At 48.1% G+C, this 25129-nt stretch overlaps 1 protein-coding gene across 5 annotated transcripts in view; it reads right to left on the minus strand.

Annotated features, from left to right (window-relative positions):
• Positions 1–2674, minus strand: part of LOC142669038 (oocyte zinc finger protein XlCOF7.1-like) — a 153442-nt gene extending 150768 nt beyond the window's left edge. For 4 of the 5 annotated variants that reach the window (XM_075847098.1, XM_075847097.1, XM_075847095.1 and 1 more), the window contains exon 1: positions 2485–2674. The gene's annotated coding sequence lies outside the window, so the exon portion shown is untranslated. The remainder of the gene's footprint in view (positions 1–2484) is intronic. The other variant, XM_075847096.1, reaches the window with a different exon arrangement.
• Between the last annotated feature and the right edge of the window lie 22455 nt (positions 2675–25129).

The raw sequence follows: 25129 nt of genomic DNA on the forward strand, positions 1-25129 counted from the left end.
GTGGGGGGTTTTATATTTCCGGTGATTGCGCGGTGTGAGGGGTTTATATTTCCGGTGATTGCGCGGTGTGGGGGGTTTATATTTCCGGTGATTGCGCGGTGTGAGGGGGTTTATATTTCCGGTGATTGCGCGGTGTGAGGGGTTTATATTTCCGGTGATTGCTCGGTGTGGGGGTTTTATATTTCCGGTGATTGCGCGGTGTGGGGGGTTTATATTTCCGGTGATTGCGCGGTGTGAGGGGTTTTATATTTCCGGTGATTGCGCGGTGTGAGGGGTTTATATTTCCGGTGATTGCGCGGTGTGAGGGGTTTATATTTCCGGTGATTGTGCGGTGGGAGGGGGTTTATATTTCCGGTGATTGCGCGGTGTGAGGGGTTTTATATTTCCGGTGATTGCGCGGTGGGAGGGGGTTTATATTTCCGGTGATTGCGCGGTGTGAGGGGTTTATATTTCCGGTGATTGTGCGGTGTGAGGGGGTTTATATTTCCGGTGATTGTGCGGTGTGAGGGGTTTATATTTCCGGTGATTGCACGGTGTGAGGGGTTTTATATTTCCGGTGATTGCACGGTGTGAGGGGTTTTATATTTCCGGTGATTGCGCGGTGTGAGGGGTTTATATTTCCGGTGATTGCGCGGTGTGAGGGGGTTTATATTTCCGGTGATTGCGCGGTGTGGGGGGTTTTATATTTCCGGTGATTGCGCGGTGTGAGGGGGTTTATATTTCCGGTGATTGTGCGGTGTGAGGGGGTTTATATTTCCGGTGATTGAGCGGTGTGAGGGGTTTATATTTCCGGTGATTGCGCGGTGTGAGGGGTTTTATATTTCCGGTGATTGCGCGGTGTGGGGGGGTTTATATTTCCGGTGATTGCGCGGTGTGGGGGGTTTTATATCTCCGGTGATTGCGCGGTGTGAGGGGTTTATATTTCCGGTGATTGCGCGGTGTGAGGGGTTTTATATTTCCGGTGATTGCGCGGTGTGAGGGGTTTTATATTTCCGGTGATTGCGCGGTGTGGGGGGTTTATATTTCCGGTGATTGCGCGGTGTGAGGGGGTTTTATATTTCCGGTGATTGCGCGGTGTGAGGGGTTTATATTTCCGGTGATTGCGCGCTGTGAGGGGTTTATATTTCCGGTGATTGCACGGTGTGAGGGGTTTATATTTCCGGTGATTGCGCGGTGTGAGAGGTTTATATTTCCGGTGATTGCACGGTGTGGGGGGGGTTTATATTTCCGGTGATTGCGCGGTGTGGGGGGTTTATATTTCCGGTGATTGCGCGGTGTGAGGGGTTTATATTTCCGGTGATTGCGCGGTGTGGGGGGTTTTATATTTCCGGTGATTGCGCGGTGTGGGGGGTTTATATTTCCGGTGATTGCGCGGTGTGAGGGGTTTATATTTCCGGTGATTGCGCGGTGTGAGGGGGTTTATATTTCCGGTGATTGCGCGGTGTGAGGGGTTTATATTTCCGGTGATTGCGCGGTGTGAGGGGTTTATATTTCCGGTGATTGCGCGGTGTGAGGGGTTTATATTTCCGGTGATTGCGCGGTGTAAGGGGTTTATATTTCCGGTGATTGCGCGGTGTGGGGGGTTTATATTTCCGGTGATTGCGCGGTGTGAGGGGTTTATATTTCCGGTGATTGCGCGGTGTGAGGGGGTTTATATTTCCGGTGATTGCGCGGTGTGAGGGGTTTATATTTCCGGTGATTGCGCGGTGTGAGGGGTTTATATTTCCGGTGATTGCGCGGTGTGAGGGGGTTTATATTTCCGGTGATTGCGCGGTGTGGGGGGTTTATATTTCCGGTGATTGCGCGGTGTGGGGGGTTTATATTTCCGGTGATTGCGCGGTGTGAAGGTTTTATATTTCTGGTGATTGCGCGGTGTGAGGGGTTTATATTTCCGGTGATTGCGCGGTGTGGGGGGGGGTTTATATTTCCGGTGATTGGGCGGTGTGGGGGGTTTATATTTCCGGTGATTGCGCGGTGTGAGGGGGTTTATATTTCCGGTGATTGCTCGGTGTGGGGGGTTTATATTTCCGGTGATTGCGCGATGTGGGGGGGGGTTTATATTTCCGGTGATTGCGCGGTGTGAGGGGTTTATATTTCCGGTGATTGCGCGGTGTGAGCGGTTTTATATTTCCGGTGATTGCGCGGTGTGAGGGGGTTTATATTTCCGGTAATTGCGCGGTGTGAGGGGGGTTTATATAACCGGTCGGCATCGCGCAGTTTCTTCGGAGGACAGAGGAAGCCGCGATCTCTAACTGATCAGACGCCGCCATCGCTATTAATCACGAGGGGTTAAGCGGCCGGGATTGCGCTGTCTCTGATCTTGGCGGTTGCAGGCGGCTGTCAGTAGCCGTGTACGGTGCAGGCTCCGCTCCTTCTAGTGTGACGGCGCACGTACAGCATAATACTATAGATCTGATGTCACCAAGGGGTTAATCCCTCCTGTATTTTATATTTACACCACTTAAAATAAATAATAATAATTACCAACACTGTGCCAGACAAAAACGCACCAAAACCGGACAGAAATGACCTCATGTAACCTTACTACTGCATCATGGGAAATCTCCTGACTGATAACAGAGAGAACACTAAACAACAGCGGTGACCGGAAGTCACGTACACCCGACCAGCGCTGCTCTCTACATCATACACGGCAACAGCTGAAGGACCAGTAATGACGTCACCACCATGTGACCGGGAGAAGAGAGGCGGAGCTTATAACTGGAGAGGAGGCATAGCCCCACCCCTCATGTGACGTAATCATGAACGCTTCTCAACATAGCACAGGAGACCGGACCACTCACAGAGCTCCGCCCCCCACATGTCACGTGATCAGCTTCATAGGTCTCCACCACTTTTCTCAAATGATAAGCTCCACCCGTCCCAGTCACGTGGTGGTGATGTCATCACAGGTCCTTTTACCACAACACATTATATTTTGCACTGTTTAGCACCGATCACTCCTTCATCGATCATATGATGCTCAGGACCCCACATGTCACTTGATCATCACACAGGTCCTTCATACATCGCTCAAACGTCTAAGCTCCCCGCCCCTGATGCCGCGGTCACGTGACCTTGATATCCCAGGTCCTTCCACCTCCGCCTCTCTCCACTAATAGGCTCCGCCTTTTCCTGTCACTTGGTGGTGACGTCATCACAGGTCCTTCCGCTGTTACGTGATGAGGTAAAGAGCAGCGCTGGTCGGGTGTTCTCTCTGTTGTCAATCATTGAGTGACCCCGCCCACTGGACTCCTAGCCCGGATTTAACCCCTCCAGTGCCGGCCTCTTTGGGGTAAGTGGTTATTTCTGGTCTTTGTAGTGGTCGGATGGTTTGTGGGACGTGTTTTGTAATGACATAATATTCGGGACTTACAACTTATTCACTGACTTTTATACATTTCTTGTTAATGTCGTTCACCGTGCGGTTTAAGGGAATGTTCACACGCAGTGAATACGACCCACAACACGCAAGGAAATCACCCGAATATTCACCCCAAATGGTGGACGTATAATCCCCCCGAATATCTACTCCGGAAATACAACAAGGCCGATCCCCACCTCTCCCAGCGTTACCATAGCAACACGCCCCTGCTCTTCCGGCTGTGTCCAGGTGACCCCTATAATGACATGTGACCTCTCCGGCCTGTGATTGGCTGCAGGGGTCACATGACGCCTTCTTTTTTATATATGTGTAACCTGCAGCGTTGCTGTGAACACGCGGTGGAGCCGCAGAGGATTCTGGGAACAATGGCGGTTGTTGCAGAACTTGACTTTCCATTTCACTTAATGGGGAAATTCTGCAACAAATGCGCAGCGAATCCGCGGTATAAATGCGATATCCTGCGTGTCTATAATCCGCACCGCAGGTTAACCCCTTCATCACCAGGACGGGTTTAGTTGTGCCCTCAGATCTATTTCTTGTTTATTTTTCTGCCGGTCCCGCGGTGCGAGGATTACATTCTGCCGGACGATACCAAATTTCTATGGTTTTTTTCATGATGTGCGATATTTACATAGAAATAACTTTTTGTTAGAAAACAATGTTATTTAGTGTCGCCATATTCTCATAGTTGCCAACAGTCCTGAATTTGCCGGGACTGTCCCAAATTTACAGAGACAGTCCCGGCAAATAACTGTCCCGGCCATTTTCAATTGTATTTGCATCCTCAGGACGCAGGTACTACTGAATACTGTGGCGGAGCAGGAAACTCTCCGCTCCCTGCTCTGCCATTCACTCCTCCGGGAGCGGAATACCCGGCCAGAGCGTCGGCAACCCTCTGACTGGGGATTCTACACTTAGCCTGGGCTCAGTCACTTACACATTAACGTTACTGAAGTGTTTAGACAGTGAATAGACATTCCTTCCAGCCAGGACGCCATGTCTATTCACAATCCCGACACTTCGGTAACGTTTCTGTGGTACTTACAGCAGAGCAAAGTGTAATCTCGCGAGATCTCGCTGTAAATGACAGGTTACAGGGAGATTACGCTTTGCTCTGCTGTAAACGTTACCGAAGTGTCGGGATTGTGAATAGACATCGCGTCCTGGCTGGAAGGAATGTCTATTCACTGTCTAAACACTTCAGTAACGTTAATGTGTCAGTATAAGACAGCAGATCGTGAACAACGCAGTGTCACTATGCACTGACTAAATGAATGGAGAGGAGTGCATGATGCTGATTGGTCAGTGATTGGTCAGCGTGATACACTCCTCTGTACAACGCCCACTTGTTCTAAAGTAAAAACACGTCCACTTGGGCATTAACAACCTCATTAGCATAAATGTAAAATCGCTCCTAACGTGGTAAATATAGATCGTTTTTCTAAATATAAAGCATTACTGTCACCGACATTACAGCGCCGATCTCCTTATGTAGGAAATGGGGCACTTCTGCCAATTAACCCTAAGCCCAGAGAATGGCAAAAAGGCATCTAACAAGCGGACACCGTGACCAAAAGACTCATGAGGGCTGCGCAGGAAAAGGACCTTCTCGTCAGCGTACAGGCCCACCACAGCAGACCCTCCCTCCCACTGCACACCAGTTACCATAGGGGTGGATCTCAATCTAATAGCTATAGCTTCAATGGCAATAGCAAATAAAACCGGTGAGAGGGGACATCCCTGCCGCGTACCCCGTGCCAGAGGAGAAGAATCAGAGGGGATGCCATTGACCACCACAATAGCCATAGGGGATTTATAGAGAAGTTGGATCCATGAGATAAATGTAGGACCAAAGCTGTGAAGGCCGGCCAGAAGGAAGGAGCACTCAACAGAGTCGAACGCCTTCATAGTATCTAATGAAGCGACAGCCCAAGGCAAATGACGCATTCTACCCATCTGCATAAGAGTCTGTACACGTGTAATGTTTATAGTAGTAGATTTACCGCGCATGAATTCAGTTTGGTCAGGGTGAATCATTGTTAGAACAACTTGATTCAGTCGCTTTGCCAGGATCTTAGGTAGGATTTTATAGTCCACGTTAACTAGGGAAATTGGTCTATAAGAACCACAATCAACAGGGTCTTTATCCGGCTTCAGTAGCACAATAATAGAAGCATCATCAAATGTAGAGGGAAGTGAGTGGCTGAGTAAAGCCTGGTTAAGAGTATCTAACAACATGGGGCCCATATGTTCCCGATACCTCCTATAACCTTCAATAGGGAGCCCATCAGGACCTGGGGATTTATGGAGAGACATTTCCTGAATAGCCTCTTGAAGTTCCGCCATCATCATAGGGGAGTCAAGCAATGTAACCTGCGATGAAGAGAGAGTAGGAAAAGTCAGATCCCTCAGATAAACTACAACGTCTGCGATGGTATGATTAGAGGTGGAACTATATAAAATGGTATAGTCCTTTCTAAATCTGGTAGCAATGGCATCCCCCTCTGTTAATAGACCACCCTCATTATCCTGAATTGGAGGAGTTATTGTGTCTAATTAAGTGGGCCAATAACTGACTGGATTGATTCTCCATCTCAAAATAATATTGACGTGTAATAAAACAATTTGCGCTTAGTCTTAAGGTGAAGCACATGTTTATATAAACGAGTGAAATGTAACCAACTAGCCTTGTGTGCGTCCGTGGGATCCGAAATATACAGCAACTCTGCGGAGGCCACACATTCCCCCGCCTCCCTCTCAGAGTGAGCCGTGGACTTTATAATACAAGAAATTGTAGATCGCAAACAACCACGCAAGTACGCCTTAAAGGTATCCCACTTCAGGGTATGAGAAATAGGTGCATCATGTACTTGTAAACATTGTATAATTTGGTCTGGGATGCGATCAGAGGGTCCAATAAGTGTCAACCAGAAAGGATGCAACTTCCAAGTAGGTAACAATCGCTGTCCAGGAAATTCCGACCTGACCAGTATCGCACTGTGGTCCGAAATCCCCCTGGGAGAGAGTGATATGGAGGACACATAAAGAGATAAGGCAGGAGAACCAAAATCATAATCAATCCTGGAGAGAACCTGTCTCCCAGGAGAATGACAAGTGTATTCCAGAACCTGTGGGTGACAATGTCTTCATAGATCAATCCTGGAGAGAGCCTGTCTCCCAGGAGAATGACAAGTGTATTCCAGAACCTGTGGGTGACAATGTCTTCAAAGATCAATCCTGGAGAGAGCCTGTCTCCCAGGAGAATGACAAGTGTATTCCAGAACCTGTGGGTGACAATGTCTTCATAGATCAATCCTGGAGAGAGCCTGTCTCCCAGGAGAATGACAAGTGTATTCCAGAACCTGTGGGTGACAATGTCTTCATAGATCAATCCTGGAGAGAGCCTGTCTCCCAGGAGAATGACAAGTGTATTCCAGAACCTGTGGGTGACAATGTCTTCATAGATCAATCCTGGAGAGAGTCTGTCTCCCAGGAGAATGACAAGTGTATTCCAGAACCTGTGGGTGACAATGTCTTCATAGATCAATCCTGGAGAGAGCCTGTCTCCCAGGAGAATGACAAGTGTATTCCAGAACCTGTGGGTGACAATGTCTTCATAGATCAATCCTGGAGAGAGCCTGTCTCCCAGGAGAATGACAAGTGTATTCCAGAACCTGTGGGTGACAATGTCTTCATAGATCAATCCTGGAGAGAGCCTATCTCCCAGGAGAATGACAAGTGTATTCCAGAACCTGTGGGTGACAATGTCTTCATAGATCAATCCTGGAGAGAGCCTGTCTCCCAGGAGAATGACAAGTGTATTCCAGAACCTGTGGGTGACAATGTCTTCATAGATCAATCCTGGAGAGAGCCTGTCTCCCAGGAGAATGACAAGTGTATTCCAGAACCTGTGGGTGACAATGTCTTCATAGATCAATCCTGGAGAGGGCCTGTCTCCCAGGAGAATGACAAGTGTATTCCAGAACCTGTGGGTGACAATGTCTTCATAGATCAATCCTGGAGAGAGCCTGTCTCCCAGGAGAATGACAAGTGTATTCCAGAACCTGTGGGTGACAATGTCTTCATAGATCAATCCTGGAGAGAGCCTGTCTCCCCGGAGAATGACAAGTGTATTCCAGAACCTGTGGGTGACAATGTCTTCATAGATCAATCCTGGAGAGAGCCTGTCTCCCAGGAGAATGACAAGTGTATTCCAGAACCTGTGGGTGACAATGTCTTCATAGATCAATCCTGGAGAGAGCCTGTCTCCCAGGAGAATGACAAGTGTATTCCAGAACCTGTGGGTGACAATGTCTTCATAGATCAATCCAGCCCAAACCTTCTATCAGCTGACACAAAGGAGTAGTGGGTGTTAAATTATGGGCGGGATCTTGTGAGAAACGGTCTATAGCCGGAGACATTACCTAATTTGATGTACAAAAGCAATAGCTGCCTGAAGGACGGAGGTGTTAGCCTGTGGTGGATTATATATACACAGAATAACATATGGCTTCGTGTCTATTTCAGCATAAACAAAAACGAAATCTCCAGCTGGGTCTCTTCGCGTCTGTATTGGATTCCATCGTACAGTGCGATGTATCAGCAGGGAAACCCCTCTAGAATAAAAAGTGTGAAAGGAGTGGCACGCCCATTGTATCCAAGGTTTCTTAAGGTAACTAGATCTTTCACTAATGAGGTGAGTCTCCTGTAAACAGATTAGGGGGGGACGGGATCGCCTAATATGAGGGAACACCGAGGCCCGTCATCAAGGATCAATTGCCAGTCCTGGGCAGTACAGCAGCATACAATGGATGAGCAGAAAAAGGTATGGACAGAGTTATCAGAGTCAGTGGCATAGACATACACATGAACAACAATCAAACATAACAAAGTAACCGAGGAAAAGAACCCAGAAATGTCCCCACCAAGAACCATAGGTAGGGCAGACATTTGGGGTAGAAAAATTAGAATGGGGAATACTCGACTACGTCTTGGTCAGGCATCCATCCTGGCATCAGTAAGCATATAAGAAAAATGTTCTGGGTCTTTTTGTTTGTTTTTTACCAGTGAATCAGATGAGAACAATATATAGAAAGGAGAGAGATCCCCCTCTGGATCAACTGACCTGAATAGCCAATGGTAGATATAGCGACATAAGGTACGGTATAACATCATAAAATATACAACATATCACCCAGTAACGTTCATCATGTGAAGAATGTCAGGCTGATCAACGGAGCATTCTCGAAGGGCCCACAGGTGAATGCTGAAGAGTCACTCAAGCCACCGGAGGATGCATCTGGAGCCACTCTCTCGCCGGGCTATGCAAGAAGACCACTTTGTCATCATAGGCAATTCGGAGACGAGCAGGGTATGCCATTGAGTATGGAATGTTTCACTCCTTAAACTTTCTTTTGAGCTCCATAAAGGTGGCGCGCTGCTTCTAGAGGTCTGCACAAAAGTCAGGAAATATGGAAATAGTGGAATTGTTGAATTTGAATGGAGCTTTCAACCTGGACTGACGCAAAGACGTGTCTCGATCTCTGTAATTTAGAATCCCAACCAGGAATAGCCGAGGGGCTGCACCTTGAGGCGGCGGCTTAGCCGGAACACGATGTGCCCTCTCAACCACAAAGCAAGTGGAAAAGGCTGGCGCCTCTAAGTTACTCTTGAGCCATTGTTCAATAAACGGTTCAGGAGTTTTGCCCTCAGATTTTTCCGGTAAGCCAATTATACGTAAATTATTACGACGCAGTCTATTTTCAAGGTCATCCGTTTTGGATTGACAAGCATCCGCCTTCCGTGTAGTAGCAGCCAGGGTAGTAGCAAGAGGACCAATCCTGTCCTCTACTTGAGAAAGTCGCCCCTCCATCTCTCTCATACAGCCTTTCAGGTTCTGCATGTTGTGACGGAGCAAACTGACATCAAGGTTTATCTCATCAATCTGGCCTGTTAAAGAAGTTTTGCAAGCATCAATGGCCGATAGAAGTTGCAATGAAACCTGACGTAACGTAGGTTTAGTCTCCGTGTCGGAATCCATGCCGCCACTCGGTCGGGCATCGTCCTCTTTATTTTTGAGGTGAGTAGATCTCGTTTTACGTGGAGAGGAATTATCTTCGTCCTGATCAGTACGAGCAAAATCTTTTAGCTTATCCACTGCAGACTGAGGTTTAGATTTACGCATGGTGCACAGTATAGCTGAAATAGGTAGGTCTCACCCCACCAATAGTGTAGCAGGAAAAGTAAGGCAGCAGATACAGTCTCCTTTTAACAGAGTATGGCACACTGGTATGAAGTTATATATGGTAAGTAAGCTCTATAGACAAAGGACCGGGTAGGCAGGCAGTCCCAGAATGTATAGTGAGCAGGTGAGCCAAATCAGTGACATAGATGTATAACAGGCATATATGCAAAATGGCTCCGTTAGGCCGCAACTCACCACCCAGATACTGGTAACAATGGAATCTCAGGGTCTCCCCTGAGAGAAATAAAAACTGTCGTCCCCAACTGAGCCTGAGGTCTGTACCTTCACCGGCTGTCAGGGGAGACAGATAAAGAATGTTTCACCATGCGTGCCTTGCAGACACAGACAGGCCGCCATTAACCACCAGCCGCCACGAGGAACAGAAGCCCATGCAACCAGGACCACGGAGTCTGACAGAGAGGACCAAAAGACACCTGGGAGAAGCAAGAGATGTCGGGCATAAACAGTGTACCTCCGATGCAAGTGGATGCAAGTCCTTCGTTGTCTCCTAGGCTGGGTTAATATCAAGTGGAAGTGCGTCGAGTGCAGGCTGCAGCAGAACACCAGGCCGTCGTGCACTGTTTCCGTCCGCAGGGCCGACGAAGTCACCGAAGAATGTCCCTGGGTAGCCTGCGAGGGGGAGAGGTATGCCCAGAGTTTGTCTGGTCCCAGTAAAAAGATTTACCAGCCAGGATGACAGGATAATCAGCAGGAGAAGTTACGGTCCCCGGGAGCTCAGCTCAGATACGACTATCCATGCTGCTTGCTGGCCACGCCCCAAAAATAATAATAATATTTAATAATATAATATATTATTACCCCTTTAAGGACACAGTATTTTGTCCTCTAATTGTGCCCACACAGTGTTTTGCCCCCTAAGTGCCATACACAGTAGATTTCCCCCTGTAGTGCCCTTACACAGAATAATGTCTGCTTAGTGGCCTTCACACAGTATAATGCCCCCCTCCCCTCGCTGGCACACACACAGCCCCCCTTGTAGATAGTGCCCCCTGTAGATTGTGCCATACAGCCTCCCTGTAGACTGTGCCATAATCCGCCACCCCTCCTTGTTGACAGTGTCATACAGCCCACCACCTCCCCCTTGTAGACAGTGCTGTTCATTCCCCCACCTCCCCCTTGTAGATCGTGACATACAACCCCCCACCTCCCCCATGTAGACAGTGCTATACAGAGCCGCAACTCCCCCTTGTAGATCATGCCATATAGTCCCCCACCTCCCCCATGTAGACAGTGCCATACAGCCCCTCACCTCCCCCTTGTAGACAGTGCCATACAGCCCCCCACCTCCCGATGTAGACAGTGCCATACTCCCCCCAACCCCCCACCTGCTCCTTGTAGACAGTGCCCCAAACACAAAAAAATTGTACTCCTCTAGGCCCCGTTCCCAAGAGGAACTGAGCTGCTCCGCGACGGGATCCTTGCGTAGGCCGGCGTGATCCTGTAGCCTAGTGCAGAGTTTCCCAACCTTTTCGGACTCGAGGCACCACTGGAGAAATAAAATTTCCTCAGGGCACCCCTACCAAAAATTGTTTCGAGAAAGACAGAAAACAGCTAAAAACAAGCACTACACTGAGAATATGTTCACACAGCGTTTTTTGTAAGGCAGAAAATATCTTCCTCAAAATTCCTTCAGGAATTTTATAATGCCCCCCTCCCCTCGCTGGCACACACACAGCCCCCCTTGTAGATAGTGCCCCCTGTAGATTGTGCCATACAGCCCCTCACCTCCCCCTTGTAGACAGTGCCATACAGCCCCCCACCTCCCAATGTAGACAGTGCCATACTCCCCCCAAAATTCCTTCAGGAATTTTAACGCAGATTTTAAATTGACAGCGTTGTTTGACTTTTTTTTTAAGCCGTTGAAGCTAACGGAAAAGACGTAGGCAAAGAAAGCTCCAAACGAACGCCACAGGTATTTTCTGCCTCCTATTAACTTTAATTGGAGGTCAGAGGTGAAAACCACTTGAAGACCATCAGCCTGCCACTCTCACTTAAATGACCATCAGCCCACCACTCACAGATTCCCCTGTAGATAGTGCCACACAGCCCCATTGTAGATGATAGAACCCCCCCCCCCTTCCTGTACATAGCGCTACTGTAGCTCCCTGAAAGAGCGGAATCCCCCTGTGGCTGGAGATTCCGCTCCTGGACGGAGCGCTTGATGACTCTGTCTATTTATGGACAGTGACGTCAAGGGCCTCTACTGAAGTGGAATCCCCGGTCACTGCATCGGCAACGCTGTGGACGGGGATTACGCTTCAGGAGTTGCCCCTGATGTCACTGTCCATATATGGACAGTTACATCAAGCGCTTCATCCAGGAGCGGAATCCCCAGCCACACAGTGGCGCTAGCAGATAGCAGAGCTGGGAGATACCTTCCTGCTTTGCTATAGTATTTAATAGTACCTGTGTACTGATCACGCAGACACTATTGAATGTGGCGTTGCTACAGCTGTAGCAGCTGCTAGTGGTGCCGCCGGCCATGGGGGGCCGATCCCGACTGGCAGCATGGGCGTCCTCATTCCCGGTGTCGCCGCTATGACTGCTATGGGCGGAAAGGCGGATGCTGAGTCACCGGGCGCGGGCGCTTCTGAAACAAGCAGGGGAAAGGTAGCCAGTGCAGCGCCCCCTTCCACCTGCTAGAGTGATGCACCCAGTGCAATGGCACACCGTTCTGGCCGGCCCTTTGTGGCACTATGTACAAGGGGGGTGTGGCGCTTTCTACAAGGGGATGTTTGTGGCGCTATCTACAAGGGGGGTATGTGGCGTTATCTACAAGGGGATGTGTGTGGCATTATCCACAAGGTGATGTGTGTGGCTCTCCCTACAAGGGGGCTGTGTGTGGCGCAATCTACTGAAGGGCTGTGTGTGGCGCAATCTACAGGAGGGCTGTGTGTGGAGCAATCTACAAGGGGGTGTGGTGCTTTCTACAAGGGGGGGGTGTGGTGCTATCTACAGGGGGGCTGTTTGTGGCGCTATCCACAGTAGGACTGTTTGTGGCGCGATCTACAGGGGGCTGTGTGTGGCACTATCTACAGGGGGGCTGTGTGTGGCGCTATCTACAGGTGGGCTGTGTGTGGCGCTATCTACAAGTAGGCTGTGTGTGTCCCTATCTACAGGTGCGATGTGTGTGTCCCTATCTACAGGTGCGATGTGTGTGGCCCTATCTACAGGGGGGCTGTATGTGGCCCTATCTACAGGGGGGCTGTATGTGGCCCTATCTACAGGGGGGCTGTATGTGGCCCTATCTACAGGGGGGCTGTATGTGGCCCTATCTACAGGGGGGCTGTATGTGGCCCTATCTACAGGGGGGCTGTATGTGGCCCTATCTACAGGGGGGCTGTATGTGGCCCTATCTACAGGGGGGCTGTATGTGGCCCTATCTACAGGGGGCTGTGTGTGGCGCTATCTACAGTAGGGTTGTTTTTGGCGCTATCTACAGGGGGGCTGTGTGTGGCGCTATCTACAGGGGCAGTGTTGAGCGCCATCTACAAGGGGCACTGAGTGTGGCGCTATCTACAGGGGGCTGTGTGTGGCGCTATCTACAGGGGGGCTGTGTGGCACTATCTACAAGGGGCAGTGTGTGGCATTCCCTACAGGGAGCAATGTGTGGCATTCCCTACAGGGAGCAGTGTGTGGCATTCCCTACAGGGAGCAGTGTGTGGCATTAGCGCCGAAACGCGCGTTGGGGTGGACCTTGGCTGCATTCATTCTGTTCATTCATTATGGGTATGTGAGACCTCATCTATTTTGTGTACTTTACTTACCTTATTACGGAATCTCTGCATGTTTGATCCCATTGCATTTATAAATGACATGTGTGTTGTTACGTTTATTGTACCATAGTACTGCTAACTTATTTTTTGACTATAGGGTGTGATTCTATTTAGTCTACAGTACTTTGCATTCACATATGCACATAGCTGACCTATTTACTTTAATAGACTATACTCTCAAAGACGCTCACACACTCATGTCATATTATTTTCCATCAAGGGATACACATGTGTCTCACTAACCGTTCATATATAGATACATGGTTTGGTTAATGCTCCAGTCAAGGATCCGTGTTTTTACTGTGGGTTTATGGATTCTTTTTACATGTCTTATTATATGTTAATAAAATATTTTTGTATTTTCATTACTTCTTTGTTTCTCAGCATTTATTTTCTCTTTTGGTCTCGCTATCTACAGGGGGCTGTGTGTGGCGCTATGTACAGGTGGGCTGTGTGTGGCCCTATCTACAAGGTGGCTGTGTGTGGCGCTATCTACAGGGTGGCTGTGTGTGGCGCTATCTACAGGGGGGCTGTGTGTGGCCCTATGTACAGGTGGGCTGTGTGTGGCCCTATCTACAGGGGGGCTGTGTGTGGCCCTATCTACAAGGGGGCTGTGTGTGGCCCTATCTACAGGGGGGCTGTGTGTGGCCCTATCTACAGGGGGGCTGTGTGTGGCCCTATCTACAGGGGGGCTGTGTGTGGCCCTATCTACAGGGGGGCTGTGTGTGGCCCTATCTACAGGGGGGCTGTGTGTGGCCCTATCTACAGGGGGGCTGTGTGTGGCCCTATCTACAGGGGGGCTGTGTGTGGCCCTATCTACAGGGGGGCTGTGTGTGGCCCTATCTACAGGGGGGCTGTGTGTGGCCCTATCTACAGGGGGGCTGTGTGTGGCCCTATCTACAGGGGGGCTGTGTGTGGCCCTATCTACAGGGGGGCTGTGTGTGGCCCTATCTACAAGGGGCAGTGTGTGGCATTCCCTACAGGGAGCAGTGTGTGGCATTCGCTACAGGGAGCAGTGTGTGTGGTAATATCTACAGGGAGCAGTGTGTGTGGTAATATCTACAGGGAGCAGTGTGTGTGGTAATATCTACAGGGAGCAGTGTGTGTGGTAATATCTACAGGGAGCAGTGTGTGGTAATATCTACAGGGAGCAGTGTGTGGTAATATCTACAGGGAGCAGTGTGTGTGGTAATATCTACAGGGAGCAGTGTGTGGTATTATCTACAGGGAGCAGTGTGTGTGGTAATATCTACAGGGAGCAGTGTGTGTGGTAATATCTACAGGGAGCAGTGTGTGGTAATATCTACAGGGAACAGTGTGTGTGGTAATATCTACAGGGAGCAGTGTGTGTGGTAATATCTACAGCGAGCAGTGTGTGTGGTAATATCTACAAGGAGCAGTGTGTGTGGTAATATCTACAGGGAGCAGTGTGTGGTAATATCTACAGCGAGCAGTGTGTGTGGTAATATCTACAGGGAGCAGTGTGTGTGGTAATATATACAGGGAGCAGTGTCTGGTAATATCTACAGGGAGCAGTGTGTGTGGTAATATCTACAGGGAGCAGTGTGTGGTAATATCTACAGGGAGCAGTGTGTGTGGTAATATCTACAGGAAGCAGTGTGTGTGTGGTAATATCTACAGGGAGCAGTGTGTGTGGTAATATCTACAGGAAGCAGTGTGTGTGGTAATATCTACAGGGAGCAGTGTGTGGTAATATCTACAGGGAGCAGTGTGTGGTAATATCTACAGGGAGCAGTGTGTGTGTGTGGTAATATCTACAGGGAGCAGTGTGTGGTAATATCTACAGGGGGGCTGTGTGTGTGGTAATATCTACAGGGAGCAGTGTGTGTGGTAATATCTACAGGGAGCAGTGTGTGGTAATATGTACAGGGAGCAGTGTCTGTGGTAATATATACAGGGAGCAGTGTGTGGTAATATATACAGGGAGCAGTGTGTGTGGTAATATCTACAGGGAGCAGTGTGTGGTAATATCTACAGGGAGCAGTGTGTGGTAATATCTACAGGGAGAAGTGTGTAGTAATATCTACAGGGAGCAGTGTGTGTGGTAATATCTACAGGGAGCAGTGTGTGTGGTAATATCTACAGGGGGCAGTGTGTGTGGTAATATCTACAGGGGGCAGTGTGTGTGGTAATATCTACAGGGTGCAGTGTGTGTGTGGTAATATCTACAGGGAGCAGTGTGTGGTAATATTTACAGGGAGCAGTGTGTGTGGTAATATCTACAGGGAGCAGTGTGTGTGGTAATATCTACAGGGAGCAGTGTGTGGTAATATCTACAGGGAGCAGTGTGTGGTAATATCTACAGGGAGCAGTGTGTGGTAATATCTACAGGGAGCAGTGTGTGGTAATCTCTACAGGGAGCAGTGTGTGTGGTAATATCTACAGGGAGCAGTGTGTGTGGTAATATCTACAGGGGGCAGTGTGTGTGGTAATATCTACAGGGAGCAGTGTGTGTGGTAATATCTACAGGGGGCAGTGTGTGTGGTAATATCTACAGGGGGCAGTGTGTGTGGTAATATCTACAGGGAGCAGTGTGTGTGTGGTAATATCTACAGGGAGCAGTGTGTGGTAATATCTACAGGGAGCAGTGTGTGTGGTAATATCTACAGGGAGCAGTGTGTGTGGTAATATCTACAGGGAGCAGTGTATGTGGTAATATCTACAGGGGGCAGTGTGTGTGGTAATATCTACAGGGAGCAGTGTGTGTGTGGTAATATCTACAGGGAGCAGTGTGTGTGGTAATATCTACAGGGAGCAGTGTGTGGTAATATTTACAGGGAGCAGTGTGTGTGGTAATATCTACAGGGAGCAGTGTGTGGTAATATGTACAGCGAGCAGTGTGTGTGGTAATATCTACAGGGAGCAGTGTATGGTAATATCTACAGGGAGCAGTGTGTGGTAATATCTACAGGGAGCAGTGTGTGGTAATATCTACAGGGAGCAGTGTGTGTGGTAATATCTACAGGGAGCAGTGTGTGTGTGGTAATATCTACAGGGAGCAGTGTGTGTGGTAATATCTACAGGGAGCAGTGTGTGTGGTAATATCTACAGAGAGCAGTGTGTGTGGTAATATCTACAGGGAGCAGTGTGTGGTAATATCTACAGGGAGCAGTGTGTGGTAATATCTACAGGGAGCAGTGTGTGTGGTAATATCTACAGGGAGCAGTGTGTGGTATTATCTACAGGGAGCAGTGTGTGTAGTAATATCTACAGGGAGCAGTGTGTGGTAATATCTACAGGGAGCAGTGGGTGTGGTAATATCTACAGGGAGCAGTGTGTGTGGTAATATATACAGGGAGCAGTGTGTGTGGTAATATCTACAGGGAGCAGTGTGTGTGGTAATATCTACAGGGAGCAGTGTGTGGTAATATCTACAGGGGGGGCTGTGTGTGGCCCTATCTATAGTGGGCTGTGTGTGGTAATATATACAGGGAGCAGTGTGTGTGTGTGGTAATATCTACAGGGAGCAGTGTATGTGGTAATATCTACAGGGGGCAGTGTGTGTGGTAATATCTACAGGGAGCAGTGTGTGTGTGGTAATATCTACAGGGAGCAGTGTGTGTGGTAATATCTACAGGGAGCAGTGTGTGGTAATATTTACAGGGAGCAGTGTGTGTGGTAATATCTACAGGGAGCAGTGTGTGGTAATATGTACAGCGAGCAGTGTGTGTGGTAATATCTACAGGGAGCAGTGTATGGTAATATCTACAGGGAGCAGTGTGTGGTAATATCTACAGGGAGCAGTGTGTGGTAATATCTACAGGGAGCAGTGTGTGTGGTAATATCTACAGGGAGCAGTGTGTGTGTGGTAATATCTACAGGGAGCAGTGTGTGTGGTAATATCTACAGGGAGCAGTGTGTGTGGTAATATCTACAGAGAGCAGTGTGTGTGGTAATATCTACAGGGAGCAGTGTGTGGTAATATCTACAGGGAGCAGTGTGTGGTAATATCTACAGGGAGCAGTGTGTGTGGTAATATCTACAGGGAGCAGTGTGTGGTATTATCTACAGGGAGCAGTGTGTGTAGTAATATCTACAGGGAGCAGTGTGTGGTAATATCTACAGGGAGCAGTGGGTGTGGTAATATCTACAGGGAGCAGTGTGTGTGGTAATATATACAGGGAGCAGTGTGTGTGGTAATATCTACAGGGAGCAGTGTGTGTGGTAATATCTACAGGGAGCAGTGTGTGGTAATATCTACAGGGGGGGCTGTGTGTGGCCCTATCTATAGTGGGCTGTGTGTGGTAATATATACAGGGAGCAGTGTGTGTGTGTGGTAATATCTACAGGGAGCAGTGTGTGGTAATATCTACAGGGAGCAGTGTCTGTGGTAATATATACAGGGAGCAGTGTGTGGTAATATCTACAGAGAGCAGTGTGTGTGGTAATATCTACAGGGAGCAGTGTGGTAATATCTACAGGGAGCAGTGTGTGTGGTAATATCTACAGAGAGCAGTGTGTGTGGTAATATCTACAGAGAGCAGTGTGTGTGGTAATATCTACAGGGAGCAGTGTGTGTGGTAATATCTACAGGGAGCAGTGTGTGGTAATAACTCCAGGGAGCAGTGTGTGTGGTAATATCTACAGGGAGCAGTGTGTGTGGTAATATCTACAGGGAGCAGTGTGTGTGGTAATATCTACAGGGAGCAGTGTGGTAATATCTACAGGGAGCAGTGTGTGTGGTAATATCTACAGAGAGCAGCGTGTGTGGTAATATCTACAGGGGGCAGCGTGTGTGGTAATATCTACAGGGAGCAGTGTGTGTGGTGATATCTACAGGGAGCAGTGTGTGTGGTAATATCTACAGGGAGCAGTGTGTGTGGTAATATCTACAGGGAGCAGTGTGTGTGGTAATATCTACAGGGAGCAGTGTGTGTGTGGTAATATCTACAGGGAGCAGTGTGTGGTAATATCTACAGGGAGCAGTGTGTGGTAATATCTACAGGGAGCAGTGTGTGTGGTAATATCTACAGGGAGCAGTGTGTGGTAATATCTACAGGGAGCAGTGTGTGGTAATATCTACAGGGGGGGGCTGTGTGTGGTAATATCTACAGAGAGCAGTGTGTGGTAATATCTACAGGGAGCAGTGTGTGTGGTAATATCTACAGGGAGCAGTGTGTGTGGTAATATCTACAGGGAGCAGTGTGTGGTAATATGTACAGGGAGCAGTGTCTGTGGTAATATATACAGGGAGCAGTGTGTGTGGTAATATCTACAGAGAGCAGTGTGTGTGGTAATATCTACAGGGAGCAGTGTGTGTGGTAATATATACAGGGAGCAGTGTGTGGTAATATCTACAGGGAGCAGTGTGTGTGGTAATATATACAGGGAGCAGTGTGTGTGGTATTATCTACAGGGGGCAGTGTGTGGTAATATGTACATGGAGCAGTGTGTGTGGTAATATATACAGGGAGCAGTGTGTGGTAATATGTACAGGGAGCAGTGTGTGGTAATATCTACAGGGAGCAGTGTGGTAATATCTACAGGGAGCAGTGTGTGTGGTAATATCTACAGGGAGCAGTGTGTGGTAATATCTACAGGGAGCAGTGTGTGGTAATATCTACAAGGAGCAGTGTCTGTGGTAATATATACAGGGAGCAGTGTGTGTGGTAATATCTACAGAGAGCAGTGTGTGTGGTAATATCTACAGAGAGCAGTGTGTGTGGTAATATCTACAGGGAGCAGTGTGTGGTAATATCTACAGGGAGCAGTGTGTGTGGTAATATCTACAGAGAGCAGTGTGTGTGGTAATATCTACAGGGAGCAGTGTGTCTGGTAATATCTACAAGGAGCAGTGTGTGTGGTAATATCTACAGGGAGCAGTGTGTGTGGTAATATCTACAGGGAGCAGTGTGTGTGGTAATCTCTACAGGGAGCAGTGTGTGTGGTAATATCTACAGGGAGCAGTGTGTGTGGTAATATCTACAGGGAGCAGTGTGTGTGTGGTAATATCTACAGGGAGCAGTATGTGGTAATATCTACAGGGAGCAGTGTGTGTGTGGTAATATGTACAGGGAGCAGCGTGTGTGGTAATATCTACAGGGAGCAGTGTGTGTGGTAATATCTACAGGGAGCAGTGTGTGGTAATATCTACAGGGAGCAGTGTGTGTGGTAATATCTACAGAGAGCAGTGTGTGGTAATATCTACAGGGAGCAGTGTGTGTGTGGTAATATGTACAGGGAGCAGCGTGTGTGGTAATATCTACAGGGAGCAGCGTGTGTGGTAATATCTACAGAGAGCAGTGTGTGGTAATATCTACAGGGAGCAGTGTGTGTGTGGTAATATATACAGGGAGCAGCGTGTGTGGTAATATCTACAGGGAGCAGTGTGGTAATATCTACAGGGAGCAGTGTGTGTGTGGTAATATCTACAGGGGGCAGTGTGTGTGGTAATATCTACAGGGGGCAGTGTGTGTGGTAATATCTACAGGGTGCAGTGTGTGTGTGGTAATATCTACAGGGAGCAGTGTGTGGTAATATTTACAGGGAGCAGTGTGTGTGGTAATATCTACAGGGAGCAGTGTGTGTGGTAATATCTACAGGGAGCAGTGTGTGGTAATATCTACAGGGAGCAGTGTGTGGTAATATCTACAGGGAGCAGTGTGTGGTAATATCTACAGGGAGCAGTGTGTGGTAATCTCTACAGGGAGCAGTGTGTGTGGTAATATCTACAGGGAGCAGTGTGTGTGGTAATATCTACAGGGGGCAGTGTGTGTGGTAATATCTACAGGGAGCAGTGTGTGTGGTAATATCTACAGGGGGCAGTGTGTGTGGTAATATCTACAGGGGGCAGTGTGTGTGGTAATATCTACAGGGAGCAGTGTGTGTGTGGTAATATCTACAGGGAGCAGTGTGTGGTAATATCTACAGGGAGCAGTGTGTGTGGTAATATCTACAGGGAGCAGTGTGTGTGGTAATATCTACAGGGGGCAGTGTGTGTGGTAATATCTACAGGGAGCAGTGTGTGTGGTAATATCTACAGGGAGCAGTGTGTGTGGTAATATCTACAGGGAGCAGTGTGTGGTAATATTTACAGGGAGCAGTGTGTGTGGTAATATCTACAGGGAGCAGTGTGTGGTAATATGTACAGCGAGCAGTGTGTGTGGTAATATCTACAGGGAGCAGTGTATGGTAATATCTACAGGGAGCAGTGTGTGGTAATATCTACAGGGAGCAGTGTGTGGTAATATCTACAGGGAGCAGTGTGTGTGGTAATATCTACAGGGAGCAGTGTGTGTGGTAATATCTGCAGGGAGCAGTGTGTGTGGTAATATTTACAGGGAGCAGTGTGTGTGTGGTAATATCTACAGGGAGCAGTGTGTGTGGTAATATCTACAGGGAGCAGTGTGTGTGGTAATATCTACAGAGAGCAGTGTGTGTGGTAATATCTACAGGGAGCAGTGTGTGGTAATATCTACAGGGAGCAGTGTGTGGTAATATCTACAGGGAGCAGTGTGTGTGGTAATATCTACAGGGAGCAGTGTGTGGTATTATCTACAGGGAGCAGTGTGTGTGGTAATATCTACAGGGAGCAGTGTGTGGTAATATCTACAGGGAGCAGTGTGTGTGGTAATATCTACAGGGAGCAGTGTGTGTGGTAATATATACAGGGAGCAGTGTGTGTGGTAATATCTACAGGGAGCAGTGTGTGTGGTAATATCTACAGGGAGCAGTGTGTGGTAATATCTACAGGGGGGGCTGTGTGTGGCCCTATCTATAGTGGGCTGTGTGTGGTAATATATACAGGGAGCAGTGTGTGTGTGTGGTAATATCTACAGGGAGCAGTGTGTGGTAATATCTACAGGGAGCAGTGTCTGTGGTAATATATACAGGGAGCAGTGTGTGGTAATATCTACAGAGAGCAGTGTGTGTGGTAATATCTACAGGGAGCAGTGTGGTAATATCTACAGGGAGCAGTGTGTGTGGTAATATCTACAGAGAGCAGTGTGTGTGGTAATATCTACAGAGAGCAGTGTGTGTGGTAATATCTACAGGGAGCAGTGTGTGTGGTAATATCTACAGGGAGCAGTGTGTGGTAATAACTCCAGGGAGCAGTGTGTGTGGTAATATCTACAGGGAGCAGTGTGTGTGGTAATATCTACAGGGAGCAGTGTGTGTGGTAATATCTACAGGGAGCAGTGTGTGTGGTAATATCTACAGGGAGCAGTGTGTGTGGTAATATCTACAGGGAGCAGTGTGGTAATATCTACAGGGAGCAGTGTGTGTGGTAATATCTACAGAGAGCAGCGTGTGTGGTAATATCTACAGGGGGCAGCGTGTGTGGTAATATCTACAGGGAGCAGTGTGTGTGGTGATATCTACAGGGAGCAGTGTGTGTGGTAATATCTACAGGGAGCAGTGTGTGTGGTAATATCTACAGGGAGCAGTGTGTGTGGTAATATCTACAGGGAGCAGTGTGTGTGTGGTAATATCTACAGGGAGCAGTGTGTGGTAATATCTACAGGGAGCAGTGTGTGGTAATATCTACAGGGAGCAGTGTGTGTGGTAATATCTACAGGGAGCAGTGTGTGGTAATATCTACAGGGAGCAGTGTGTGGTAATATCTACAGGGGGGGCTGTGTGTGGTAATATCTACAGAGAGCAGTGTGTGGTAATATCTACAGGGAGCAGTGTGTGTGGTAATATCTACAGGGAGCAGTGTGTGTGGTAATATCTACAGGGAGCAGTGTGTGGTAATATGTACAGGGAGCAGTGTCTGTGGTAATATATACAGGGAGCAGTGTGTGTGGTAATATCTACAGAGAGCAGTGTGTGTGGTAATATCTACAGGGAGCAGTGTGTGTGGTAATATATACAGGGAGCAGTGTGTGGTAATATCTACAGGGAGCAGTGTGTGTGGTAATATATACAGGGAGCAGTGTGTGTGGTATTATCTACAGGGGGCAGTGTGTGGTAATATGTACATGGAGCAGTGTGTGTGGTAATATATACAGGGAGCAGTGTGTGGTAATATGTACAGGGAGCAGTGTGTGGTAATATCTACAGGGAGCAGTGTGGTAATATCTACAGGGAGCAGTGTGTGTGGTAATATCTACAGGGAGCAGTGTGTGTGGTAATATCTACAGGGAGCAGTGTGTGGTAATATCTACAGGGAGCAGTGTGTGGTAATATATACAGGGAGCAGTGTGTGTGGTAATATCTACAGGGAGCAGTGTGTGTGGTAATCTCTACAGGGAGCAGTGTGTGTGGTAATATCTACAGGGAGCAGTGTGTGTGGTAATATCTACAGGGAGCAGTGTGTGTGTGGTAATATCTACAGGGAGCAGTGTGTGTGGTAATATCTACAGGGAGCAGTGTGTGTGTGGTAATATGTACAGGGAGCAGCGTGTGTGGTAATATCTACAGGGAGCAGTGTGTGTGGTAATATCTACAGGGAGCAGTGTGTGGTAATATCTACAGGGAGCAGTGTGTGTGGTAATATCTACAGAGAGCAGTGTGTGGTAATATCTACAGGGAGCAGTGTGTGTGTGGTAATATGTACAGGGAGCAGCGTGTGTGGTAATATCTACAGGGAGCAGCGTGTGTGGTAATATCTACAGAGAGCAGTGTGTGGTAATATCTACAGGGAGCAGTGTGTGTGTGGTAATATATACAGGGAGCAGCGTGTGTGGTAATATCTACAGGGAGCAGTGTGGTAATATCTACAGGGAGCAGTGTGTGTGTGGTAATATCTACAGGGAGCAGTGTGTGGTAATATCTACAGGGAGCAGTGTGTGTGGTAATATCTACAGGGAGCAGTGTGTGTGGTAATATGTACAGGGAGCAGTGTCTGTGGTAATATCTACAGGGAGCAGTGTGTGTTAATATCTACAGGGAGCAGTGTGTGGTAATATCTACAGGGAGCAGTGTGTGTGGTAATATCTACAGGGAGCAGTGTGTTTGGTAATATCTACAGGGAGCAGTGTGTGGTAATATCTACAGGGAGCAGTGTGTGTGGTAATATCTACAGGGAGCAGTGTGTGTGGTAATATATACAGGGAGCAGTGTGTGTGGTAATATCTACAGGGAGCAGTGTGTGTGGTAATATCTACAGGGAGCAGTGTGTGTGTGGTAATATATACAGGGAGTAGTGTGTGGTAATATCTACAGGGAGCAGTGTGTATGGTAATATCTACAGGGAGCAGTGTGTGTGGTAATATCTACAGGGAGCAGTGTGTGTGGTAATATCTACAGGGAGCAGTGTGTGGTAATATCTACAGGGAGCAGTGTGTGTGGTAATATCTACAGGGGGGGCTGTGTGTGGTAATATCTACAGGGAGCAGTGTGTGTGGTAATATATACAGGGAGCAGTGTGTGCGGTAATATCTACAGGGAGCAGTGTGTGTGGTAGTATCTACAGGGAGCAGTGTGTGGTAATATCTACAGGGAGCAGTGTGTGTGGTAATATATACAGGGAGCAGTGTGTGTGTGGTAATATCTACAGGGGGGCTGTGTGTGTGGTAATATCTACAGGGAGCAGTGTGTGTGTGTGGTAATATCTACAGGGGGGCTGTGTGTGTGGTAATATCTACAGGGAGCAGTGTGGTAATATCTAAAGGGAGCAGTGTGTGTGGTAATATCTACAGGGAGCAGTGTGTGTGGTAATATCTACAGGGAGCAGTGTGTGTGGTAATATATACAGGGAGCAGTGTGTGTGTGGTAATATCTACAGGGAGCAGTGTGTGTGGTAATATCTACAGGGAGCAGTGTGTGGTAATATCTACAGGGGGGCTGTGTGTGGCCCTATCTATAGTGGGCTGTGTGTGGTAATATATACAGGGAGCAGTGTGTGTGTGTGGTAATATCTACAGGGAGCAGTGTGTGGTAATATCTACAGGGAGCAGTGTCTGTGGTAATATATACAGGGAGCAGTGTGTGTGGTAATATCTACAGAGAGCAGTGTGTGTGGTAATATCTACAGGGAGCAGTGTGGTAATATCTACAGGGAGCAGTGTGTGTGGTAATATCTACAGAGAGCAGTGTGTGTGGTAATATCTACAGAGAGCAGTGTGTGTGGTAATATCTACAGGGAGCAGTGTGGTAATATCTACAGGGAGCAGTGTGTGTGGTAATATCTACAGGGAGCAGTGTGTGTGGTAATATCTACAGGGAGCAGTGTGTGTGGTAATATCTACAGGGAGCAGTGTGGTAATATCTACAGGGAGCAGTGTGTGTGGTAATATCTACAGAGAGCAGTGTGTGTGGTAATATCTACAGGGGGCAGCGTGTGTGGTAATATCTACAGGGAGCAGTGTGTGTGGTGATATCTACAGGGAGCAGTGTGTGTGGTAATATCTACAGGGAGCAGTGTGTGTGGTAATATCTACAGGGAGCAGTGTGTGTGGTAATATCTACAGGGAGCAGTGTGTGTGTGGTAAGATCTACAGGGAGCAGTGTGTGGTAATATCTACAGGGAGCAGTGTGTGGTAATATCTACAGGGAGCAGTGTGTGGTAATATCTACAGGGAGCAGTGTGTGTGGTAATATCTACAGGGAGCAGTGTGTGGTAATATCTACAGGGAGCAGTGTGTAGTAATATCTACAGGGAGCAGTGTGTGGTAATATCTACAGGGAGCAGTGTGTGTGGTAATATCTACAGAGAGCAGTGTGTGGTAATATCTACAGGGAGCAGTGTGTGTGGTAATATCTACAGGGAGCAGTGTGTGTGGTAATATCTACAGG

This window comes from Rhinoderma darwinii (assembly GCF_050947455.1).
Source record: "Rhinoderma darwinii isolate aRhiDar2 chromosome 1 unlocalized genomic scaffold, aRhiDar2.hap1 SUPER_1_unloc_13, whole genome shotgun sequence".
In the NCBI taxonomy this organism is placed as follows: domain Eukaryota; kingdom Metazoa; phylum Chordata; class Amphibia; order Anura; family Rhinodermatidae; genus Rhinoderma; species Rhinoderma darwinii.